At 42.6% G+C, this 23,852-nt stretch overlaps 1 protein-coding gene across 2 annotated transcripts in view; it reads right to left on the bottom strand.

Moving 5' to 3' along the window:
- SLC16A12 (solute carrier family 16 member 12) overlaps positions 1–22,359 on the bottom strand; it is a 63,463-nt gene extending 41,104 nt beyond the window's left edge. The window contains exon 1 of one of the 2 annotated variants that reach the window (XM_072130067.1): positions 22,231–22,359. The gene's annotated coding sequence lies outside the window, so the exon portion shown is untranslated. Of the gene's footprint in view, positions 1–11,950; positions 12,083–22,230 lie in introns of those variants that run through there. The other variant, XM_072130066.1, reaches the window with a different exon arrangement.
- Positions 22,360–23,852: the final 1,493 nt, after the last annotated feature.

Here is a 23,852-nt window from a genome sequence, read left to right on the forward strand (position 1 = left end):
AATCGATTTCTTCTCGCTGTTTGTGGGAACAAACCACATGTGCTTTGCTTTTGTACTGCCGGAGGTCTGCCTCAACACTTTCCAAGGTAAATACTGTGTTCTGCGTCTTTAGCGTTCCTAGACTCCAGGTCCAACATGAGAGCAGACCAAAGAGATACTGTAAGTGTAGATCAATGCTTGTGACCTTCTTCACCCTGATCCGTACAATCCACACATGGAGAACCCACATAAGGGAACTGTGCAATGACAGATAGCAAACAATCAACACATGTTTACCGTTGTTGCTCGTTACTAATCTCAATTATAAATTTCTAAACGTTACTGTGATTGGGTCAAGCTCCTCCTGGCTGTGCTTGAAAGGCTTTTCTAAACGCTATTCAAACACAGGGGGACACATTTACTTACCCGGTCCTTGTGCGATCCCCGATCCGGACGGTCCGACAAAGAAGAAGTCTGCCGCGATTCACCAAGATCGTGCGCCCGAGATCCCGCATGTGTCGCTTCCCCACTGAGGTCCACCGGAGTTCACCTTCTTCTTCCCGGTGTATGTGAGTACATTGTCTTGTGACACAATTTGAATTTTAAATTCCGGGCTTAGTACGAATCAGTCGGGTTGTCCGACGGCCCGTCCCCCGATTTGTATCGTGTGAAAGCCGGCACTGATGCGCCAAAATCCGGTCGCGTGCGCCACAAACCCCTGTTAAATGCGGCGCTAATCGGAAATCGTCGGGAAACCCAACGAAAATGTGGTCCGCGGACCCTTAGTAAAGAGCCCCAGTGTGTGAACGCAGCATAAAAAAAAAAACCCAAGAATATTTTGATCACATAATGCTGATCCCCCAGCAGTGTATCTAAATGTGATTCCAATGCCGCATGTGGACACGGCCTAATTCATCTTTTAGTCACTATTTTACTACTAAATGCAAATATTACTCAACACCCATTACAAAATTCCTACACCGATTTCATTCAGTGGTATCTTGCATCCTTACCCTTGCCTTGGGCTGTCTATCAACCTTCCTTGTTATTTACATGATGATTGGCTCTACAAGCACACAACCATGTGCCGCTCTTGGGCTCGTTGTCTCATGTATCATTGGTGTGTGACGTCCACTCACACACTGATGACAGGAGAAGAGACTGAACAAGCGGCAAACTTGAGCAGGGATAGGAGCTGCCCTGAGTTTGGCCATGCTAGTGGTCGACTTCTACACGGGCCGTGGTAACCAAGGCCACGAGTATGAGCACAAACAATAAAAATAAATGACCCTGCCAATCACTATGAGCCAGTCTGAGCCCGGCAATGGAGAATGTGTAGTCTATACATTATCTATGGATTCTGATGTCTTACTGGGCTATATACGAAAATGTTGATGTTAATTACAACCATTCTTTAGAATGTTGTGGTCTTCTACTAATTTAATTGAGGATGATTTCCTACCACAAAGCAACCACATCTTAAGAAACACTGAGTAGAATTTACTATTCATAGAAAGAATACTGTATGTTCCGTTCTCACTAGCAGCGCAAAGATGACCATTACAAATTCCTCTGCTGATCGGGAAGTCAGTTATATCATGGGCCACTTATCCAGTTATCTGGCCATGTCCTACAGGCTTAAGATGTTGTCTATGGAGAAGTCTTTTCCCAGAAATGAGAAAGTTGCCTCCAGTATATAGTGTGTTTAGTCTGGATGGTTTCCAAATTTAAGTCTACCCTTAGAAAATAACTGCAAGGCATTACTGTAACTCACTGTATCTCCGAGCAGAATTCATTAACTTCTAAATAAAGAACAAGCAAGGAAACAAATAGCTGAGTCATGAGAGAAGACACCACATACAGACAGACATCACATGGCTGTTCTGAGGGCTTCATGATAATCAGTCATTGGTAAAGCTTTGAACATCTATTCCATAGTAAATCACCTTACTCATACTTCACCTTTACTCGTTATTTCAATTAGCCACCAAAGTTGGGTAATATTCCATTACATCAATATTGCATGATGGATATTACCACTAGTGTTTTACATTAAAGTCAATTGGAGTAATCTGATAAAGAATTGGATTATGGTAAAATAAACTTAACTTAGACCTGTTGGTGGTTTCAGCACAGTTTTGCGCATTGAAATCATGGCAAGGTAGGACAGGACAGAATTTATAAGCACTCCAAATTCTTTAAATGGAATTTGGCATTTGAACTATCCAAAAATGTGAACATCACTATGGATTCCAATTCCGTAAATTAAAAAGATCATTTAAAAAAGCAAATGCTCCAAGAGATTCGAGCATGTCGTCACCGGCTTGACTGGTGTATTGCCAAACCTGCACTGCTAAATATTTGAGTAGCCCTGAACTAGCCACCTGCGTGAGGCCACTCTAAAATTCCATAATGACAGGTTGCACAACAGCTTCTCTAATCCAGGAAAACCCACTCAAACCGCTCCAAATGTCATCCCCCGATTCACACAATGAGAAATTATTCTTACTTGCTGTAAGGTGTTTGGGGAAATATCTACAAGTAGAGCATATGCTCAACTAAAAGGAAAAAAACAAATGTCACAAGAAAACATGCTACCAGGGATTACCTCTTTGTCCCGCAATTCCCTACTGCTGTCCATTTCCCAGGCTTTGGAGTAATAACGAGAGCGAATAATGAGAGTCATTATCCATTATTGATATTTTAAGGTTAAATATTTTATGGTTGTTTTTCAGTCTTTTAGTAGGATAAAAAATGATAGGATCAATCTTAATACATCTATGCCTCAATAATAAAAATTAGTATATTCCAATAAGAATTTGCAGCGCATATAACAGGGGTTTTTGGAGCACGCGATCGGATTTTGGCGCATTCGCCCACTTTCATGCGACACAAATCGGGGGACGTGGCTGTCGGACAACCCGACTGATTCGGACTAACCGCGGGATTTAAAATTCAAATTGTGTCGCAAGACAATGCACTCACATACACCGGGAAGAAGAAGGTGAACTCCGGCGGACCTCAGCGGGGAAGCAACACATGCAGGATCTCGGGCGCAAGATCTTAGTGAATCGCGCCGGACTTCATCCTCGTTGGACAACGCACCTCGGGGATCCCGAAAGGACCGGGTAAGTAAATGTGCCCCAATGAGTAGGTATGGAGAGTCTTTCTCTCAGGTCTCTCTATAGGATCAGTGCTTTTTACACGGATAGATGATCCCACAATTTTAGTGGAAGAATGTAATCTGTGGTGGCTCAAAGTTGATCACTTGCTTTCCGCCCAGATCAACTTATTTAGAGAGCATCAGAAAAATGTAAAGCAAAAAGTAGAAAATAATTTCAGTGAATAAAGCGTATTTCCCATGGAAATAGTTTCCAGCATTTTTTGAGATTTAGAAATATCAGTAAACAGTCACATGCATCGAAAATCAATGATTACTTCACTTCTTACGCACAATTTAGTGACAGATGTGAATTTTGCAATCTCTGTAAATGAAACACTGGTTGACTCGTTGAACATTTCTACCATTGATGTTAATGTTGGTGTTTTTGGCATGTGCAGTGTTGAACGATGTTTATCTAATGATTTTGGCTGAATAGTCATGGAAGTGCAGTGTTTTTTTTTTAGGAAATGTTTCTTTGAAGTAGTGAAAGAATAATTGCATATGACAGGAGCTTTCATGGTAGGATATAAGAACATATGCACGGTTAACAGTTGTTACTCCAGATTACTGCTTTCCCTCTTTGGCTGGACATCCAAACGTTCTCAGAGGGGGTAGAGGAGTAAGGCTCACACCTCTGGTGGTTGCTTACCTTCTGAAAAATTAATAATAGTCATGTTGAAATTCACCCTGCCTGACCTTTGTTTCATTAGGCATCTGCCATAATGGGAAAACTTAACATCCCAAGTTCACACTTGCATTTGGCAAGTTCCATTCCATTTACCGTGTGTGGCCAATAGCTATCCTGGCCAGCAGCCCAAATGTACTTATTTGGTTCAATTAGCTGCCTTATGGCAGGAGCTTATCTCCTGGATGACAAAATGACAGAGTAGATGAAATCCATCTCCTAGACCAGTGTTGGTGAACCTTTTGGAGACAGAGTGCCTAAGCTACAACCAAAACCCACTTGTATGTCACAAAGTGCCAACATGACAATTTAAGCAGTAACTTATTGATCCCTGCTGTATCACATGCTTTAATTGTATTGGTGTCCTGAGTTCACCAATACAATAGAAAGAAGATGGAGAAATTTGGATTGTAGATTCCTTTTAGGGTCCCCTGAAGCGGAAGAATCAGGGGACCCAGAGCAGGAGCTCCAATGACAATCCATCTCTATCCACACCTTCTTGCTCCTCCTGTAGTATTGGCAGCCAAGAATGTCACTTTACAATAGCGCGGAGCATGGCACATTCTGGGCTGTATTGGACCACAGGAGGAAGCATTGAGTCCTATCTGGCAAACTCTCTATTGGGATGAAGGCCTGGGTGCCCACAGAAAGGGCTCTGAGTGCCACCACTGGCACCCATGCCATAGGTTCGCCACCACTGTCCTAGAACCTTTATGTTTGGATGCCCCCATACACATTACATGGTTAGCCAGTCCTGTTGAAATTGAATGGTTTAGCAGTTGAGCAGAGGGTTGCCCCATCCGTCTCTATGGAGTTAACATAATATGGCACTCGGCAATCTGCATCAGCTTGATAGAGATGAATGGGACAACCCAGCCATGTGCCATCGGTTGCCCCACTCATCTCATCCTGTGGATAGGGTCTAACTTGTTTCATAGGAAAACCCCTTAAAGCAGTGATGACGACATCAGAGTATGTAGGGACACATTCCTTTGGCAAGCAGAATGGTAACATATAGTTGTCAATTCATTCTTTAAGGAATAACCCAACTGGTTGATGTATAAAAAGATCCTACAAGAAAACTTTACATGTGATAAAAGACTTTGTCCAAAGTAAAAAAAATGTAGGAGAACATCCAAGTTGTGTTTCCCCTTTGAACGGGGTAAAGTACTGTATGTCCTGTAGAATGCATGTAGAAAGGGTACTAATAGTAAAGTCCATATAATTTACAGATAAGTGACAAAAACCTGATAACTGCCATGCATAGAAATTATTTTTGGACAAAGTCTCCCTGTGCTTTTGGTGCAAAAACTTACATTAGTGTAAGTACAAGTAAAATTTCGTACTATCTTAACAATTTGTACAAAAATCTAAATAAAACCCCACAGCATAAACCCAATGCTCAATCTTATCTTCACATCTGTACCAGTGCAGTCAGGAGACGAGATCATGAGATGATTTACTATGGGAAGATCTGATTAGTTACACTAAATGGTTCCAGCCTCCGGCTTATGTGTTATAAAACTAAAGGGTAACACAAGGGGTCTCTGTCACAGACTTGTGTCTCCATATGGTTTTTACATAAAAGGGACTGTCTGACCACAGAAAACCTCCTTCTCATGTGAAATGGTCACCAATTGAATTAATAGAGTTAAGGAAAAGAGACGACGTGTATGCAAGAGAGAGGAGTCTGCAAATCCTTCTGAGAGGGATATGATTGAGCAAGTATCCTATGTATATGGGAGCGTCTCCACCTTACATACAGACTGCTGTCACTTACATCCTGCACCTAATTAAGATAAATATGCTCACAACCACCTTGTGTGGTACTATGTGTTGCTGTTGTGTATATCTGGCACACAAGCATCCTTGCAAGATGCTTTGAAGCTCCTATTACCAAGCAGATACTTTGCCACTTACAAAAAGGACCATATTTGCTATTAGGTACTCAAAAGGAACCTGTTAAACTAACACATATTAACTAAACATATCTTTGAAAAACGCTATTTTACAGCAGGACAACTATCACTATATTGTTCTTCACCATGCCTGTAGAGTTCCACACTCCGTTCATAAAGTTGACTTCAGAAGTTTACAGGCATGGGGAAGAACAATATAGGGATAGTTGTCCTGCTGTATAATAGCAGTTTTTAGCTAGTGTGGGTTAGTTTAACTGACAGGCTCCCTTTTAGGACCTGTCTAAGGTGTCCAGTTATGCAGAGGCGTGCTCATGCGCAGTATATTTATTTCATTTTCAAACTTTTTTAAAATATAATTCATGGCCAGATACTGACAATGGGGCACATTTACTAAGGGTCTGTCATTTCCGTCAAGTTTCCCGAATTTTTGCGTTTTGCACTGAACTGCCCCTGTTTTTTTGCGCACGTGATCGGATTGTGGATAGGTGCCGGCTTTCATGCAACACAAATCGGGGGGCGTGGCCGTCAGACAACCCGACTGATACGGACAAACCACGGAATTTAAAAATCAAATTGTGTCGCAAGATCAGCACTCACATGCACAGGGAAGAACAAGGTGAACTCCGGCGGACCTGAGTGGGGAAGCGACACCTGCTGGAAATTGGGAGCACGCTATAAGTGAATTGCGGCAGCTCCGAATCCTCGTTGGACATTCCGGATCGGCGGCGTCAAAGGGACGGGTAAGTAAATGTGCCCCAATGTGTTATAGAGGTCGCCCAGAGAGTCATAAAATATAGGAGGAAAGGAGTGGACATATAGTATATAGGGGTGGGAAAACATAGAGCTTTATGGGAACCTGTCAGGGCGATTTCAGCGAGTAAAGCATCCACCTCATTGGACCCTTCTCCAGGTAAGTGTGTTTGCTGTTGTTTTTACAGCCAAGGACTGAGATGATATAGGAGATTTGGGACTCTAAACCACATGTCCATAAGAATCAGTGGCTGGTTTAGTGTCACTAATTGCCACTACCATAGAGGATTGTGGACAGAGAGGTTTTTGGCTTATATGGGTGACGGTTTAGGGGTGTAGTGGGGGAATAGGGGAGTCATTTTATATAGTAGTGGAAAGACAAGTGGTTATTGTATAGAAGGTCCACAGGGGAATATAGACTACATTTAGGGTGCACAAGGAGGTCATGGACTATAGATATTGGTGCACACATAGGCAGTAATAGTCTTTAGGATTTTAGTGGTATTATTTATATGATTGCAATTGACGAATATCACTAAGACAAAGTTTTATACTTGATCTCCTTTGTTAATACTAACCATATATAATTATAATTTCTAAGAAACAAGCAAACCATGATGATTGTAGCAGCCTGAGCCGTAAATAAGACCCTGCATACAAATAAAGCAAGAATTCTCAAAATTCCTTGTAATCCCCCATTAAAGAAATACATTGCCACTAACCCATGTCTCCTATAAGGGTAAAACTTCTGCGATAAATGCATATTTTCATGCAATAATGTGTTGAATCTGCATCAAAATCTGGTCTATTACATGTAAATCAGTCATGTATTTGTTTTTGCAATTGCCATGGATTTCACCCTCTGCAATTACAGGATGTTAATTTGTGCCTTTTCTTTCTGGTCAGAGAATCTGCAGCCCGAACACACCCAAACACACCCTACTACTTGCTTTCATATAGTAGAGATCAGGATTGCTGTAGGTAATATTCAGTATTGTCGGGGATGAGGTTTAATTAAAGGACTATATAGCATCAACAGGTTTAAATAACAATATAGGTGATTGTGGCGGCAGCCCGGAGCCCAAGCCTTCCAGGGGACCAATGGCCACCTAAACCACCGCCAAATTTTATATTAAGAATACACATGTACACATGAGCCATTTCAGGAACTTTGAAGGTCCTGAAACTACAGATTCTGAAAGTAGACTGAAGGGACACATCCTCCATTCCCCAAGAAGCGGATTCTTGTACCATATGTAGGAAGTATTTCCAGACTTGTAAAGGCTATAATATTCATGCAGCCCAGGGCCCATGGTGGTCTTAAAGGACACCTGTCATCAGGTCTCTGTCACAGTTTCTTTCACCACTACCTGTTGGAGCAGCTCACTAGGATCCATCCCAGCCTTTATCTAGTCAATTCATACATTAATCATTGTAACATCATCTATTCTTTATTATGTAAATGAGGTTGGTCACATGGTCAGAGGCAGTGATGTCACCCCTGTTACCCCTCCCCTCTCCTCCCCCTGCTCATGTCTGTGTGTAATGTATAGTAAAGCATTGCTGGTGTCTGTGCTTTATCTGCTGACATGCTCTCCCTCCTATACACATGTGTGAGACACAGACATCAGCTACACATGTACCTGACATGTTCTGCTATAACATGGCTGCCTGGAGCTATTGTATCTCTCCTATACACACACACACAGGCTGCAGGGGGCGCCAGCACCAGGAATCACATGGAGGAGCCATTACACCATTATACCTCACACCATTATACAGGCTGTCAGTCATGTGCATAGTAGTATCTCATACACACAGGCTGTAGGGGGCGCCAGCACCAGGAAGCACATGGAGGAGCCATTACACCATTATACCTCACACCATTATACAGGCTGTCAGTCATGTGTATAGGAGTATCTCATACACACACAGGCTGCAGGGGGCGCCAGCACCAGGAAGCACATGGAGGAGCCATTACACCATTATACCTCACATCATTATACAGGCTGTCAGTCATGTGTATAGGAGTATCTCATACACATACAGGCTGCAGGTGGCACCAGCACCAGGAATCACATAGAGGAGACATTACACCATTAAAGCTCACACCATTATACAGGCTGTCAGTCATGTGTATAGAAGTATCTCATACACACACAGGCTGCAGGGGGCGTGGCCTCCAGCACCAGGAAGCACATGGAGGAGCCATTACACCATTATACCTCACACCATTATACAGGCTGTCAGTCATGTATATAGGAGTATCTCACACACACAGGCTGCAGGGGGCGCCAGCACCAGGAAGCACATGGAGGAGCCATTACACCATTATACCTCACACCATTATACAGGCTGTCAGTCATGTGTATAGGAGTATCTCATACACATACAGGCTGCAGGTGGCACCAGCACCAGGAATCACATAGAGGAGACATTACACCATTAAAGCTCACACCATTATACAGGCTGTCAGTCATGTGTATAGAAGTATCTCATACACACACAGGCTGCAGGGGGCGTGGCCTCCAGCACCAGGAAGCACATGGAGGAGCCATTACACCATTATACCTCACACCATTATACAGGCTGTCAGTCATGTATATAGGAGTATCTCACACACACAGGCTGCAGGGGGCGCCAGCACCAGGAAGCACATGGAGGAGCCATTACACCATTATACCTCACACCATTATACAGGCTGTCAGTCATGTATATAGGAGTATCTCATACACACACAGGCTGCAGGGGGCGTGGCCTCCAGCACCAGGAAGCACATGGAGGAGCCATTACACCATTATACCTCACACCATTATACAGGCTGTCAGTCATGTATACAGGAGTATCTCATACACACACAGGCTGCAGGGGGCGCCAGCACCAGGAAGCACATGGAGGAGCCATTACACCATTATACAGGCTGTCAGTCATGTATATAGGAGTATCTCATACACACACAGGCTGCAGGGGGCGCCAGCACCAGGAAGCACATGGAGGAGCCATTACACCATTATACAGGCTGTCAGTCAAGCACTGGGGGTGTGGCTGTGCCTCCCACTCATGAATCAGCTGGACAGCTTGGATATGATAATGACTCATTGGATATCTCACGGGTCATTTGCATACAGCTTTAGGACCACATTGCTTGCTTCATTGTAGAGGGACAATGAAGGGATAGAGGCAATGCTTTCTAATGGCAGTTTATGAAAATATATTTAGTTTAGGGGGTTAATTTGCCTGACGGGTTCTCTTAATCTGCCCCTAAGTATTAGGGAGTAAGTTGCCCAACCAGTCATGTATCCAAACTGGTAACTAGATTGAGCCAAGTGTGTCCATCCGCTATATATTAGCATTGTCTGCTAGATCTGTCACCCTTATTCATTTTGTTCTGTTAGTTTATGTAAACCTCTTACATTTTTAAAATGCCTTCTTGGAGTATTAAGTGACCATACAGTAATCTTTACTGCTTATGATTTAATTAAGTTAGCTTTACTTGCTTACTCTATAACAATCCGAAATTGTAAAAGTGCCACACATATAGGTGTTGGGAGTGCACGGAACGGCGCCACGGGATAATAGGGAATGTTAGTAGGGTCCACACTGTGACTTGTTTGGTTAACGTTAATGTATTTATTTGGATGATGTATTTCTGAGGTCAAATACCTTCCTTATCAGATCTAAAATTATAGTATGAGATTCTAGTATACGTAAAAAATATAGTACAAAACATAGAAACAAATATATGACGCATCACGTAAAATTAACAGGGACATATATGTGAATCTCATGTAAAAGAAAATGAAAAGACAAAGATTAAATAACATTAAAATAAAATTAAAAAGGAATAAGAAACCATGAAATGCCACACGTATAGGGGGGCACAGTCACCAGTTTCGGGTCGCGTTTTTTACATGCGATTTAGGGTTGTCACGTGGTAAGAGTGTGTGTAACCTGTATTCAGGACTGACCACATTTCTGCCTATAGTATACCCCACAGACCAGGCCCTGGTCACATTGTTGTTGTTGTAACTTCTGAGCACATTCCATTATAGAACATACATGGCCACCAAATGTTTCCTGTGTATTTTTCCCAGCATCACTCAGTGCTGCCACCTAGCGCATGTTCACACCAGTTATGATAAAAGGAACATGTGCCATAAATCATTTGATCCGGGGAAAATTTCGAACACACTCAGATCATATCAGGCAGAAAATATGAGCAGCAATAATCTCAAACTGTTACAAAGTGTCTTTTACTATTCCCTTATTTTTTTTGGAGAATTGAAAGTGTTTCATTTGACAATACAATTTTTTTACACGTGTCAAAAATTCAGATAAGATCAGATAAAAAAGTGTCGAGTTATATAATAGAAAAATTCATTTTATCATTAGCTCATTATATAATAATATATTAAAATATAAAGAAGGCAAAAGCAACATGCATTCTGACAACATTTACATTGTAGCCAGTTATTGGCATTTAGTGGCCAATGTGTGGCCAAATAATATTATATGTATTATATGTATTGAAAAGGAGATTCATCGAAATTGTCAGGTCATGGAATAGTAATATATAGCAGTAATGTATATGCAGAAAAGAGTGTGCCATATGTCTGGGTAATAGAAACATATGGATGTATATACATGATGAAATATTCCGTATACGCTGAACGCAAAGCCTAGATTTACCCTCTTACATACAAACGGAACAGAACAAGAATTGTTACACCGAAGATCCATCGGCTGCTTTAGAACAGACATTGCCTCTCCCCAGCCCCGGGCCATTACCTGATCTGCCCTCTATTGCTGTAACATAAGGATCAGGCATTGCTGACATCTTTGCAGATGATGGCGAGATCTTCTAGACTAACATTGAATGAGTAAACAACAAATGGCAGGATCATAAAATGGGTTATATGCAGAATTCAAAATATTCCGATTCATCTAATATCTAGTACTGAATGAAAACGTAAGAGAGATAGATATGAGATCGATAGATATGAGATAGATAGATAGATAGATAATGTATAATATAAATAATCCACATTTTGAGATATTTAGTAAATACCCACCATATTTTTCCAAAAATGTTACCACGCTCTTAATAGCATCAACAAAAATCACTAGAAAATCGTTTTAGACTGATAGCTCACAAGAGTAAGGGGGGGGGGGTTACCATTTAAGCATATTCACACATGGCGGATATTAACAATGCGGAAAATCAATTCCGCAGCAAACGCCTGGATTTCAGACGAATGGAACATTTCTGTAAGAAACCTACTGTATGTGAGTGAATGCACTCAGTGATACAAATAGTAAAGCACATCCAACAACTTCATGTCGTTCTTTTTCTTACTTATTAGTGGCATGTTAGACCCCAGTTTGCATTCTGAGCCATACAGATTAAAGGAATTCCTGCCATAACTTTTGTAGATTAGACAGAGATCTGCTTACCATAGACTGAAGTCCGGGGTAGACAGCCTCAGCCTCAGCTCTATATATCCTCTGCCTGTTATCTAAGTCCGAACAGATCGCAAGGAAGTTTACAAATTGTCCACATGTCAGCTCCTTGTCTCTCATCTGATGCTGAGCTACATGTAGGTGCTTGTATTCTAATGCTAAGTACTTTTCCTCCACCCCCTGAACTACTCCTGCCAATGCAAAGCAATGGTGTCCCTGCTCATAAATCACCAGAATCAGGTTACACTCCTTTTTTTTTTTTCTTTTACATCAGCTTCCTAACTATGTCACACTTTCTTCCTTCATGCCTTGTACAACAGAGTGCGGTGCCTGCTGCATGGCAATAGTGAAATCATGGACATGCCCAATTGCTGGACACTGCATTTGCATAGTCTCCCATTCATCTGATGGAATCCATAAGACTACGCTCTGCCCTTCGTTTTGGCTCATGTGCCCTTGTAGACCATGTCGTGTCCTATGCATGGGCAGGTTTACCCATAACTCAACCCATGCAATGGCTTGCATTCCCATAAGGTAGGTCCAGTATTGGATTATAATATAGCCGTTATGGGCAGAAGCCTGGGGCTCAAGCCTTCCATGGGGTCAATGGACACCCAAACCAACCACCAAATGTTATACTAAGAAGGACCTTCACCCATGAAATCCTTGTACATCTGTTAGTGCTCTCAATACACATGTACACAAGAGCCATACCAGGACCTTTAAAGGTTCTCCAAAGGTCCTGAAACAGCAGAGTGAAAGCAGGAAGAAGAGACACATCTGCAAGAAGCGGATTCTTGTACCATATGTAGACATTTAGGGGCTATAATATTCATACTGCCCTGGGCACATGACAGTCCTAATACCAGGGGTGTAACTTGAGGGGGTGCAGAGGGTGAGGTCGCAACCGGGCCCAAGAGGCTAAGGTGGCCCATAAGGTCTCACTTTCCCATATTACTATAAACCATACATTATAGTCGGGGGCCTGGCACAGACTTTACACTGGAGCCCATCAGCTTCTAGTTACACCACTGCCTAATACGCCCCTGGGTGGATACTACAGTGGTGGAATGCTACCAATTTGTGTTTTACATTTACTATTACACCTATTAATCCGCTATGGCTGACGCGTTATTCAGCTCATCTGTGTAGGTTTAATGAAGTGCTTCACTGTGGAATGGATTTTCTATTTTTAGTCGAATCATTTTCATAGATGTGACTCAAGACTGACCCTTAACGGTGCCCATAGATGTGTGTTGTAGTCATCTAATAGACACCAATAATATTCTCATCATTTAATAGGCTAAAAACAGATATTCCATATTCAACATTTAGACCAGTTGCCCATGAGTGAATTTGTGCAAACAAAATAGTTTGAGGGTGTGCAGGATTTCTCGGCCAATTCTAAAAAGTTTAGAGGTTGTAGGTTCGGTCCAGTAAAGCTGGCAGGTGCATGGAGTGAGGTTGTTTGAACAAACTCATTGGGGCTTATTTACTAAGGGTCGCTGTGCTAATTTTCCGTCGAACTGTTTGCCATTTTCGGGATTTGCGCAGCTTTGACAAGTATTCAACAGGGGTTTTGCGCTGGGATTGTCTCGCACACTATTGGATTTTGTCGCAGCTGCGCTGACTTTCATGCAATAGAAATTGGGGGGGGGGGTGCAATTGGACGATCCGACTGATTCGGACTTAGAGCGGGATTTAACTTTCAAATGGTGACACAAGACAATGCACTTACATGCACCACGAAAAAGAAGGTGAACTACGGCAGACCTGAGCGGGGAAGTGACACATGCAGGATATTGGGCACCTGATCTTAGTGAATCGCGGCAGGGAGCATTATCGTCGGACAATGCACGATAATGCACGAGTTCTGAGAACTCTAAGGAAATGAGTAAATGTGCCCCATTGTGGGCAGCAGGGCTTGCTCCTATAGTGCTGATGTTTAGATGTTACCAATAACTCAGTATTAAGGGACTAATTCCCAATCCCAGCTGACTCCCCGGTCTGTTAGCTCATTATAAACAGGAATAGAGTTTCCAGGCAGATGTTCATCTTTTCTATTTATATCTTATATGTACCTGACCAGCCAAGATGAGTGTACATGTCTGTGATGGGATTAGCAATGTTCATCGTAGGATGAAGATCTAGGTATAGAAAGAAAACAAAAAAATAAAATAAAAGGTTAAGATGAACATAGTGGGGCACATTTACTAAGGGTCCGTCGGACGCATTTCCGTCAGGTTTCCCGAATTTTTCAGTTTTGCACTGAATTGCCCCAGGTTTTTGGTGCACACGATCGGATTGTTGCGCATCGTTGCCGGCTTGCATGCAACACAAATCGGGGCGTGGCCGTCGGACAACCCGACTGATTCGGACAAACCGTGGAATTTAAAAAGGAAATTGTGTTGCAAAATCAGCACTCACATACACCAGGATGAAGAAGGTGAACTCCGGCGGATCTCAGAGGGGAAGCGACAGATGCAGGAAATTGGACGCACGATCTCAATGAATCGCGGCAGCTCCGAATCCTCGTCGGACATTCCGGATCACGGCGTCAACGGGACGGATAAGTAAATGTGCCCCTATATGCCAAGTTTTAAAAAAAATGGGGAGCAAGTAGCACTTGAAAATGAAAGGGATTTTCTGCGCTAAAAATAAGATGGACTACCCAAATAATAGTTTGTTTATGTCAAATTGGTAACGGTATACATGAAGTACCTTCACAGATAAGCTGTTCTTAGAAGCTGATACAAAGAAAATGAAACAGGAAGCAGACAGCACCATTCACTGTGGAGTGGCTGAACTATGTCACTGCAACTGAAGTGTATTTACCTAGTCTGACCACTTGCTCTATCGGCTGCAGAAAGCAGCAGATCTGTTGGGTGTTGGGTGTTGGGTGAGGGACTCCCAGCATCCCATCTGATACTGCAGAACTATTCTGTGTACATGTTATTAATATTTTCAACTTGGAAAACCCCTTTAACAGCCCACAATTACAGAAATAGTAAATTATTTAAAGGAAGAAAATATAATAGAGGTATTAGGACTTAAAGGAGGATTCTACAGATTAATAATGCAGACTCCAGAAGGTATTGCCAGCTTGTAAGTGACAAGGCATGGGACCCCTGTCACCTTACTTCTCTTGATGCCAAGCACCTACTGTCCTGTCCCTGAGGCTGTGCCGTCCCTGCTGATTTCAAACATGTCCCAAAGTCACTCACTTGTTGAATATTAATGATGTCAGTTATGTGGATGAATGACTTATGCCCTGAGCCACCAGACACTCACTGTTACTTAATGTAATCCTACCTATAAATTTCCACATAGAAAACTATACTTAAACTATTCTAAACTGCTGCACTAGTCCACTAGTTTTGGAAAAAGATAATGGGGCACATTTACTAAGGGGCGTGCACCAGTTTTCTGTTGGACTTTGCACGTTCTTTCTAGTGCAAACTGCTTGCACTGGTATTTATGAAGTATCTGCACCACATTTGTCGCACATGTCCGTTATGTGGCGCGGCTACACTAGTCATCATGCGACACAAATTAGGGGGCGTTCCAGTGATTAGTCGGATCATGCGTCACATCATCGTCCGACAGAAGTGTGTTATACACACATTTTCAAAAGAATCAGCCAAAATGTGCAGCGAATTAATCAAACATTGCAAAAAATGCTTGATAAATTCACAAATCTGACACACTGGGGCACATTTACTAAGGGTCCGAGGACCTCGATTCTGTCGGGTTTCCTGAATTTTTCCGTTTTGCCCTGAATTGCCAAACAACCCGACTGATTCGGACAAACTGTGGAATTTAAAAATCAAATTGTGACGCAAGATCAGCACTTACATTCACCGGGAAGAAGAAGACGGACCTCAGCAGGGAAGCGACACATGCAGGATATTGGGCGCACGTAAATCACGGCAGCTCCGATCCCAGGTTGGACAACGCACAGCGGGGATAGCGATGGGACAGGTAAGCAAATGTGCCCCATTGGGGCACATTTACTTACCCGGTCCCTGCGAGTTCCCCGAGGTGCGCTGTCTGACGAGGATGAAGTCTGCCGCGATTCATCAAGATCCTGCGCCCCAAATCCTGCATGTGTTGCTTCCCCGATCAGGTCCGCCGGAGTTCAGCATCTTCCTCCTGGTGCATGTAAGTGCATTAGATGCGACACAATTTGAATTGTTAAATCCCACACGTAGTTCAAATCAGTCGGATCGTCCGACGGCCCACCGCCCAAATTTGTGTCGTGTGAAAGCCACCGCGATTGCGACACAAAATTAACTCGTGCGACGCAATCCCCGGTGCAGTCCCCGATAACATCAGAAAACCCAACAAAAATGCGGCGGCAGGACCTTAGTAAATAAGCCCCATAGCAAATCAGACACTATGGAAAGATGGAGTGAAAGGTCTCAAAAAATTGCAATAAGTTTCCCAAACGTTTTCAAAATTTTAGGATACGTTCAGTACCTTCCTATTGCACAATGCACTGGGTAAGATAAGCTCCTAAAGAATAAATTGAACCCACGGCGGCCACTGAGCATCATTAATCATGTGCAGCCGTAGCACGGTGCGTTCAGTGCTCTTGTCTTGTACTATGAGCCATAAGCAAGTCAGACAAGAGAGAGAATAAGGAATATATGAATTGCTGGGGAGACGGGGGCTTATTTGAAGTGCATATTATATGTCAACACCTCACCGTGTGATTTATGTCAGAAGTCTGATGATAGGATTCCTGACATGTAAAATTAGCTCTACTCATCTCAAGGGGAAAAGTGAATGTGTACTGAAACACTCTGTGCTGCTGTTAGGAATGTAGAAGCTGTGGATACAAATTCCATCAAAAGTTCCAGACATAAAAAAACACAACATTCAGTACAAAAAGGTTTCATCATATGTTCTCCGGCGATTGATGGTTTATGTTAAGATAGTAAACTAACTGTTCTTACAGAGAATTGCTTCCATTTTTTAGGATTTCATGATAAGACATACAAATGGATAAAATACTCTTAAGTTTCTTTTTATAGAGATGAATTTCAGGGATCGGCTTAAGGCTTCTGTAAAAACGGGTTTTATTTTACAGTAATTTGTATGGATTCAGTCATCCTGAACATGTATGGGGAATCATGTATCACGCGCAGTTACTAGCACTGGGACCATGATACTTTCCAGACTGGTGAGTACAGAGCCCTAATATGGCTTCTATACAAAAAAGGAGATAGAACAAAATGACAAAGGTTAAATTGAAGAGGTTTGAAAAATAAAAAAAGCTTTATAAAAAAAATATATTTTCAGGGTATCTTTGTTTAGCACACACAGTTTTAAAAGAAATCTACCTTCAAAATCCATCATGATAAAACAGGGACACATACTCATAGATCCAGGCACCATGAAGGTGATTATCTTCTTATATTTCTTATCCATGGCCTCCTTCCTTCTAAAATCAATTGTAAAAAATTATGCTAATGACTCACAAGGGATCTAGGGGGTCCATACTGCAGCTTCACAAACTGTTACACTGTGCACTTCATCCTCCCACTGTGTAAGAATACAGCAGGTAGAGGAAGAAGGAAGTGCTAGGGGATACATGCATCTGCACAGGGTAACATCCTATGAAGCTGTAAAATCCTGTAAAATCAATTGTAAAAATTATGCTAATGATTCAGAAGGGCTCTATGGGGTGTTACTAGAGCCCTTCCATGCTGCAGCTGTTACACTGTGTACTTCATCCTCCCACCGTGTAACATCCTGTAAAGCTGCAGCAATAATTTATCATTAGCATAATTTTGTAATTTAATTTTAGAAGGAAGGAGTTCATGAAGAATATATATTATAAAATTACCGCAGTCATGGTGCCTGGATCTATGAGTAAGTGTGCCTGGTTTATTCATGCTTGAGTTTGATGGTAGATTTCCTTTAACATTATAAATAAAAAAAGGGATAAAAGTAGGTTTCCCCCTTTTAAACACAACATAAAATATTTTATTGACATTATAGGGCACATTTACTAAGGGTCCGCACACCGCATTTCCGTTGGTTTCCTGACTATTTCAGATTTGTGCAGCATTTAATAGGGGTTTTTGGCGCACGCAATAAGATTTTGGTGCAATCGTGCCGACTTTCATGCGACACAAATCGGGGGGCGTAGCCGTAGGACAGCCTGACTGATTCGGACTAAGCGCTGGATTTAAATTCAAATTCTGTCGCAAGCCCAAGCACTTACCAGGAAGAAGAAGGTGAACTCCAGCGGACCTGAGAGGGGAAGCGACACATGCAGGATATCGGGCGCACGATTTTAGTGAATCGTGGTGGACTTCATCCTTGTCGGACAGTCCGGATCGGGGATCGCGACAGGACCGGGTAAGTAAATGTGCCCCTGTATTCTTACAATGGAAAAAATTTTGTGACAGGAAGTGGAGTTAAAAGCTATTGGGAGACATTTATTAGGGTTTCTACAGCAAAAAACTCGCAATGCCCGGTGGTTCGAAAGGCACTACCATTATTACCCCTTTACACCACCTCCAGGCCAAGGGGGCCATAGAGGGGTATGAAGGGGGCTCGCCATCAAGAAATGGGCTGGCGTGGGACATTCCTGCCCCCTCTTCAAACGTTTACCTTGAACGTTCACATGGTTGATGTGCAAAAGTATGACAGCTAGTAGCCGAAGATACTTCATATATCGGGGACCCCGGAGCTTCCATCTGATTCCAACACATGAGAAATCTCCCCCATTGTCCTCATTATTGGAAATTTTTATGTATTTATTGGTTTATTTTATTCGTACTGTGCACCGTAAACCTCATAAATAACTATGGAGCAGGGGCGTAACTAGGAGAGGCAGGGCCCCATAGCAGGTTTCTGAATGGGGCCCACTTACCCCTTAAAAAATATACTTATTTGTTTACTCACACATGGGATTTACAATCACACGCATTATATACACACCATATATACACATCACATATACACACATACATACAATATCATATACTTACATACATAAAAATGCAGCATATACACACCACATACATCATATTCACCCCAAATACTCAAGATTACTGGGCCCCCTGACATTGTGGGCCCCATAGCAGCTGCTATGGCTGCTACCCCTGTAGTTACGCCTCTGCTATGGAGGGTATTTGTACTTTTATCGGTGACTATTCTGTAACAGGGACCGACATAAGCTCACAGGGTAATAACCGGCTCCTGACACTCACTGCGGAGCTGATCTGGAGTTACTAGGACCCAGCAGCATCCAGCTCACTCCCTACTTCTAATCTTTTATGAAGCAATATTGCAGATCTTTAGTCATAAAGCTGCCAGCAAGCAGATAACACACTAATAATAATAATAATTATTATTATTATTATTGGAATAGCCTTGCCTGGAAATGTTTATTATTGAATGATATTGAATGTGCATCTGAATGACGTAACGAAAATACATTTTTATTATAATCCTCCTTCTAAATGAATAATAATAGGGACTATTCAGCTAATTCTATATGCACAAGTCCCCAGGCAAACAATTACAAGGTAAAGGTAAAGCTGAGATATGTAGATGTCCACACGGGCAACAGGAAGAAGGGCATCGCAGGATGGATTGTCATATAAGGGTGGGTAGGAAACTATGTGAGACCACTATTGACCCTAAACAATGTCATTGCTCATATGGTATGATAGAAGCTAAATAGGGTATTTACATGAAAAGCTCTCCACTAATACAGCATACAAAACACACAACATACATATGTTTATACAGCACACAACATACAGTACACACAATATACACACTTTATACTAGTATTAGTGGTCACTCACACTTACGTTTTCAGTATATGCTGAGCGCATACGTAGGGAAACCACCTGCTGTATACGCTTAGCGTATCCATTGACAAATAGTGGCAGGTGGAGGCATAGTTGTTACCTCCGTCTGACCACTATTCCTCCCATACGATTAAAAATGCAGGATGGAAACACATAGGAAGCTAATTCTTTTCATCCTCCTGCCTCCATCTGAGCAACGCATGCGCTCAGCAGAGGTAATAGATTGCTATGGGGAGTGGTTGTAACACACTGGGGGTCATTTACTAAGGGCCCGATTCGCGTTTTCCCGACGTGTTACCCGAATATTTCCGATTTGCGCCGATTGTACCTGAATTGCCCCGGGATTTTGGCGCACGCGATCGGATTGTGGAGCATCGGCGGCGGCATGCACGCAACGGAAATCGGGGAGCGTGGCCGAGCGAAAACCCGACGGATTCGGAAAAACCGCCGCATTTAAAAAAAAATTGTGTCGCGAAAATTTCACTCACCTTCATCCAGGATAGGCCAGTGTATTTCGAGGCATTCCAGCGGACTTCAGCGCCGTGGTGGACGGCGGAGGAACTACCATCATAAATCCCGGCCGGACCCGAATCCAGCGCAGAGAACGCGCCGCTGGATCGCGAACGGACCGGGTAAGTAAATCTGCCCCATTGCGTCTCTGCCCACAGGCCTGCCCAGCGCATGCATCGCTTGGCAGGAGGGAGGACCCGGCGATGTCACTGTCTATATTACGACACTAATAGGGACACACACCCAATTGCTGGCTGCTGCCGATCTATGTACTGTACTGCTGTATACCCAATACATATACAAACAGGCAGCACATACTTATACAGAAAAGTCACAGATACAGTTTTTTCTCATAATCAGTTACCAATATACTGTATTATTATATGTAATATCATATGTATACTGTCTCTGTAACGCTAAGTATATATCATATATAACCTTGTACCCAATTATTATTTTGTCCATTCTGAGACATGAATTCTGAGAAGCTTTCTGGCTTCTTCCTAAAGCCAGGTATCTGGCTCTGTTCTAAGTAATTCATTACGTCTCTTAATTATTTCCTCTGTAAAACCCTTTTTATTGTATATTGGCTTCTAAATAAACTTTCACCTGGGAGATGGAATGTTCTGGATCTCCTTAGCCCTGTGACCCACTGCTTTAATACTCACTGCGGACAGTACAAGTGTAACTATAATAATCAATTGCAAACGTGTCTTTAAGTCACCAGTAGAATTGATTACTATGATAGCACATACAGGTCTTTCCTAGTGCTGGACCCCCACCATAGTGTGGGGCAGAGCACTGCAATCTATGGCTCCCTGCTCTGCCTTCACCATCTCAGTTAGCCTTTAGCCTGTGATATGGGAAACCTGTGTGTCTGGTATATATAGGTGTTGGTGGCCTGGTATATAAATTCATGAGGGGGCACTGTATATAAATTAATTTGGAAGGCCTTGTATGTGAATTCATTAGGAAGGCCCTGTATATCATTTATTAGGGAGACCCTGTATATAAATACTTGAGGAGACACTGTATATAAATTCATGAAGAGGTCATGTATATAAATTCATTAGGAGGCACTGTATATAAATTCATTTGGGAGACCATATATATGAATACTTGAGGGGACACTCTATATAAATTCATGAGGAGGCCATGTATATAAATTCATTAGGGAGGTTTTTGAAGGGCACTTAATGTAAATTCATTTGGGAGGCCCTTCTTTTAAATCCATTAGGGGGGCACTGCAAATAAATTAATCAGGGAGGCCATGTGTATGAATTCATTAGGAGGACTTGTATATAAATACATGAGAGGCGCTGTATATAAATTCATAAGGGAGGCCCTGTGTATGAATTCATGAGGGGCAACTGTATATAAATTCAAAAGGGGCAAAGAATATAAATTCATTAGGGAGGTCCTGTATATAAATACATAGAAGACACTGCATATGAATACAGGAGGGGGCACTGTATATAAATTCATTAGAAGGCCCTATGTATAAATACATGAATATGCTTTGAATATAAAATCATTAGGCGGCACTGTATATAAATCCATTAGGGAGGCATTGTATAGAAATTCATGAGGGGCACTGGATATAAATTCATTAGGGAGACACTGAAATATTTGCTTCTGCTTTGAGTAGGGTCCTTCATCAGTAACAATATGCATCTAACAAAATGTTCAGACATTCTCAGTTATACAGTAAATGTGTAGAACAACATTCAAAAACACACAATGTGAACCCCAGCCTAAAACTTGTTATTTGTAGGAGTCCAAAGCAAGCCAGTGACATACCCCAAGGAAACAATGGTACACATGCTACACATTTATTGCTGTAAAGCAGAGCAAATGGTGACAACCAAAGATAAAGTAGTTGTCATTGGTGTTATCTCTTAATGTCTGTAATTATAGATTTGTATTTACCAGTTAATCCAGGATCCTCCAGCTCTTCATTATTGCCGTAACCACAACAAAAGGATGGATTCCCCTCCAGGTGTTCCTTTAGTTCCGGCTTCTTGTGTGTATCGATAATTTTGCCTCTGGAGACACGGCAAAGCTGCTTTTCAGGTTTTAGTGAGGCAATAGATGATAGCAGGCTATGTGCTAGTGATGTGTGAACGGGAAAATAGAAATATAAGTTTATTTTTGCCAGAATATCTGGGTGTGTTTTCTTGTGGTGTTGATTTCCGTGGAATACATTTGCAATAAAAAACATGTGTAAAAACATATGTGCTTTATTTATTCCATTTTCTGTTGTAATTTTTCCAAACCACTGATATGGCAGTAATTATGACGGAGGGGAAATGCGTGGAGTAATGCATTTCCCCCACCATTCGCCGGAAGTCAGCAGGATATGGGACATCACAATGGGGCAGATTTACTTACCCGGTCCTGTCGCGATCCCCGAGGTGCGTTCTCCGACAAGGATGAAGTCCTTGCGTCCTGCGTCCATTTACCTGCATGTGTCGCTTCCCCGCTGAGGTCCGCCGGAGTTCACCTTCTTCTTGCCGGTGTATGTAAGTGCATGTCTTGCAACACAATTTTGAATTTAAAATCCCGCGCTTAGTCCGAATCAGTTGGGTTGTCCGTCGGCCACGTTCCCCTATTTGTGTCGCATGCAAGTCGGCGCGATTGCACCAAAATCCGATCGCGTGCGCCAAAAACTTCAATTAAATGCGGTGCAAATCGGAAATAGTGGGGAAACCCGACAAAAATGCGTCGTGCGGACCCTTAGTAAATGTGCACCAATAAGTCCTGCTGCCCGAGGTCACGTGATCCACAGCTTCTGACAGCCAACAACATACTTTAACTGGAAAAGATGGGAGGCCCTATATGGGTCTTATACTTACCCTGTTACAGTTTGGTATAAAAGGCCAATCAGTGCCTATGCTGGGGTCGTAAAAGATCCCGGGCATGGATCCCAATGCATATGTATCGACTTTTCATGAAATCCCTACTTATTCCATCCAGTGACTGCAAGTGACTGATCCGCGAAGTGTAGTCGTACTCTATCTTCTCCCTTAGACCTGGCATCACCACGTCTCCTCTTCAGCCACGTGTCCTTCCTGTGGAGTTTACCACACAGACATCTTATGTTCTGCACTGTTCCTAATGGTGTTCCTAGGTCCGCTAATGGTGCTATCCTGCTGCTACTCCATAACAGTGTCCTTCAAATACTGTAATACGACTAAACGGAAAATCCAGAATTTTTAATGCCTTCAATTGTGGCAATATAGATTTTACTGTCCACTGTCCTCCTACCTGCGGCAGGGCAGGAGAGTGTAGTTCGTGTGCAGCCATTCCCCATTCAGTTCTATGAAAGTGCCGATTGTCAGGGTTCAGGATCAGTCAATCCTCTGGACGACCGCGGGAGGTGGTACTAGCCGACACCTGGGACCAGAGTCTAAGTGGCACCTGGTCTTCACCAGAGCCCGCCGCAAAGCGGGTTGGACTTGCTGCGGCAGGATACCACCAGGTCGTTCCACAGGTGCAACTAGCCTGCGGTGGCAGCCGAGGTCGAGGTACCTTAGCGGAAGACAGACTTG

This window comes from Engystomops pustulosus, chromosome 11 (assembly GCF_040894005.1).
Source record: "Engystomops pustulosus chromosome 11, aEngPut4.maternal, whole genome shotgun sequence".
Classification (NCBI taxonomy): Eukaryota; Metazoa; Chordata; class Amphibia; order Anura; family Leptodactylidae; genus Engystomops; species Engystomops pustulosus.